The 3811-nt window shown below is 37.9% G+C and overlaps 1 pseudogene across 1 annotated transcript; it reads left to right on the top strand.

Annotated features, from left to right (window-relative positions):
- Positions 1-1948: 1948 nt before the first annotated feature.
- Positions 1949-3378, top strand: LOC309796221 (ubiquitin-conjugating enzyme E2 variant 1-like; annotated as a pseudogene). The gene is made up of 3 exons: positions 1949-1990; positions 2867-2923; positions 3084-3378. The product of its transcript is annotated as a ubiquitin-conjugating enzyme E2 variant 1-like (transcript).
- Positions 3379-3811: the final 433 nt, after the last annotated feature.

The following is a 3811-nucleotide window of genomic DNA, read 5'->3' as shown; positions in this document are numbered from 1 at the left end:
AGATTGCCCACAAACGCATGAACAGATGCTCCACATCACTAATCATTAGACAAATGCAAATCAAAACTGCAATGAGGTGTCACCTCACACCAATAAGAATGGCTATCATCAAAAAATCTACAAACAATAAATGCTGGAGAGGGTGTGGTGAAAGGGAACCCTCTTGCACTCTTGTTGGGATTGTAAATTGGTACAGCCACTATGGAGAACAGTATGGAGGTTCCTTAAAAAATTAGAAATAGAACTACCATATGACCCAGCAACCCACTACTGGGCATATACCCTGAGAAAACCATAATTCAGAAAGAATCATGTACTAAAATGGTCATTGCAGCTCTGTTTACAATAGCTAGGACATGGAAGCAACCTAAGTGTCCATCGACAGATGAATGGATAAAGAAGATGTGACACATATATACAATGGAATATTACTCAGCCATATAGAGAAATGAGATTGAGTTATTTGTAGTGAGGTGGATGGACCTAGAGTCTGTCATACAGAGTGAGGTAAGTCAGAAAGAGAAAAACAAATACCGTACGCTAACACATATATATGGAATCTAAAAAAAATTGGTTATGAAGAACCTAGGGGCAAGACTGGAATAAAGAGGCAGATGTAGACAATGGACTTGAGGACACTGGGCGGGGGAAGGGGAAGCTGGGACGAAGTGAGAGAGTGTCATGGACTAATATATACTACAAATGTAAAATAGCTAGTGGGAAGCAGCCGCATAACACAGGGAGATCAACTCAGTGCCCTGTGATCACCTAGAGGGATGGGATAGGGAGGTTTGGCGAGAGATGCAAGAGGGAGTAGATATGTGTATATGTATAGCTGATTCACTTTGTTATAATTCAGAAACTTACACACCACTGTAAAACAATTATACTCCAATAAAGCAGTAAAAAAAAAAGCAAAACTTTTTTAGGCTTTCTAGATCATTTTTATGAGACCCAAGAATCCACAGAAGGTATGTACCTTAAACCACCAGCTTAACATGTACTTTTCCTTGGGTAATTCATCATTTAATAGGGAATTCCAAAGAAAAGTCTTCAAGAATTGAATGAATAAATGTTTAAAGGAGAAATTTCAGACAGTAAGCCTTTCAGAAAGTGTCAAAGGCCCTGAGGGTAGTGTAGGTTGCCGATAATTTGATAACAAACGTCATATTAAATATTATAATTTTCCATCTAAAAAATAAAATGGATCCTATTGCTTTGTAATATAGAATACAAAAATAAAGTCTGGCAAAATGTTCTTGGCTAGTGGTGTATATGAAAAAGATAGGACATAATCCTTAACATGGAGAGCAATGACCCCTTGTCAAAAAGCCATATCAAAATCCTGGTGGGGATATTAAATTTTTCTCTTTATCAACCAGAAGCATGAGATTTTTAAAGGATGAAAACACTATAGCATACAAAGTTCTTAATAATAGCAAAACAATAAGAGGACATATAGACTCCAAATCTCTTTTATGTAATACAAACTTCTCTTTTACCTAAACTGAAAGAGTTAGATGGGGCTTGGCAAGAGTTTCTACCACTAAAGCAGTTCTTAACATGAGTCGTGGCTTCAGGGCATATCTAAGCTCTTTGAAATTGTATGCAAAGTTTCATGTATATATATGTACATTTTTTTCTGGGAAGAAGGTCCGCAGCTTTTGTCAAAGTCACAAAGGGATTTGTGCTCCTCCCCCGCTGAAAATACAGCTTTAGAACCACAGAACATAAAGATCTCATCTCCAAGAATGTTACATGTAATTCCAGGGTGTATGGTTTGTAAAAACAAAGGTGGAAGGTTATTTGGAAGGAGGTAAAATATTCTTAACGAAAAAGCATTAAATTTGATAAGGTTTCGAGAGTCCATGATTGCAACATATGACCATCCAAATTCACATGAGGTGTTCATGTGCCCCTGAGGAAAGGGTTTATATGGAATGTAACTATGCGCAAAGCAGTATTCAGGGAACAAGGTTATGTGCTGGAGGTGAGGACTTAGATAATAAGATAGACCTGGTACTCCAAGAGCCCACTAAGGCAACTTTCTTAGTATATACGTTTTAGCTACATTGGTTTCTGAAACCAACCAAATTTTTAAAATCAGTCTTGACCCAACATTTAATTACTGATGTGCATTATTATAGCACCATCTTGTGGAATACAGTTGAAATTAATGCATGTCTTTAGGTGGCTGCTTAGTCAGTCGTTCTCAAAGTGTGTTCTGTGAACCCCTGGGGGTACTTAAGGCATATTCAGGGAGTCCATAGGGTCAAAGCTATTTTCAATAATACTAAGATGTCATTTGCCCTTTTAAATGTGTTGGATTTGTACTGATGCAAATGGTGGGTAAAACTATGTATACTTTAGCATGAATCATGGCAATGGTCCCAAATTATACTATTAGTCATTGTGTTCTTCAGTGCTATGCATCTGAAGGAAACCAAAAGCTTGTTATACTTACGAGTATCCTTATGAAGTAGCAAGAAAAAAACTGGGGAGTCCAGGCCGAAGGACTCAATGTACAGGAATTCACTTTGTCAATTTTGCTTGTAAGAAATCCCTCCAAGAACTGAGGAATCTCTGCGAGTAGCAGACATTTGTGAGCATCACAGATAAGAGGCTTGTGTTTTAATATGCACTCCTCCACCCATTAGCTTAAAGTTTCAAGGGTTTTTATCTCTATAAAGAGGATATTACTAGGAGTTGCTGCATTGAGAAGTTGTAAGGATTAAAAGCTGGATATAATGGCCTGGTAAACGTTGCCTCTTCTAGTGTCCTCTCTTCCTCCCTGTGCTAAAGTTTACCAAGGAATTTAATCTTCACAGAAACCCTATGAAGTTGATATTTTCCTCCTCTTTTTCAGATGGAAAAACTGAGGCTAGGAAAGATTCAAGTCTCTTACCTGAAGTCACACAGCAATGTGAGTGGTAAAGAGAGCCTGAACCCAGGCAATTTCACTCCAGAGGAGTAAAAGTCTCCTGAAATTTCTGACTGTTAGAACATGAAGAAAGCCAGAAAGGAGGAGGAGATTGCACAGTTAGCTGGAGTCTAGAAAATGATGAAGACATGACACAAGATAGAAAGGGATAGTAAATCTTTATGAAAAATGGATATATAGCCTTAAAACAGAATGTGGACCTAAATACTCAGAATCACACCGCTTTGGAAGATTTATAACAAAAATAGTATGAGTGTAGTTAATAGTTCTAATGGAGTTGTGAGCTGAAGAGCCATGTTGGTGCTAGCAAAATGGCAGAATTCCTATAGCAGAAAAGTTGTCTTGCAAGAGCTTTATTGATGTCTAAGAGTTTAATGATGTCTAAAGAAAATATGATAATTCCTCAGCCACCTGAAGGACAGTGTTACAGCAACTAATCAAAAAGAAAAACCACAGCCTCTCCCCCTCAGTCTTTTTTTAAGATTTTTTTTGATATGGACCATTTTTAAAGTCTTTATTGAATTTGTAACAATACTGCTTCTGTTTTATGTTCTGGTTTTTTGGCTGCGAGGCATGTGGGCTCTTAGCTCCCTGACCAGGGATTGAACCCTCACCCCCTGCATTGGAAGGCAAAGTCTTAACCACTGGACCGCCAGGGTAGTCTCCCACTCAGTCTCTATTTTCCATAATGGTGATTTTTTATAGATACGCTTTGTAGACCTCAAAGTACTGGAAAGGAAGCTCTCATTCAAAGGCAATTTATCTTAAAATAATGTAGATAATACCAATTTTTTGTCCATTTGAAATACATAGCATGTGCTACAACAGAGCATCCTGCCAAGTGTAACAATCAGCAGGAAGAGCCATTTC

The sequence above is a fragment of the Mesoplodon mirus genome (assembly GCF_964341445.2).
Source record: "Mesoplodon mirus genome assembly, chromosome: X".
Taxonomy (NCBI): Eukaryota; Metazoa; Chordata; class Mammalia; order Artiodactyla; family Ziphiidae; genus Mesoplodon; species Mesoplodon mirus.
Note: the sequence above shows the minus strand (reverse complement) of the source record. Positions and strands in the feature narration are given on the sequence as shown.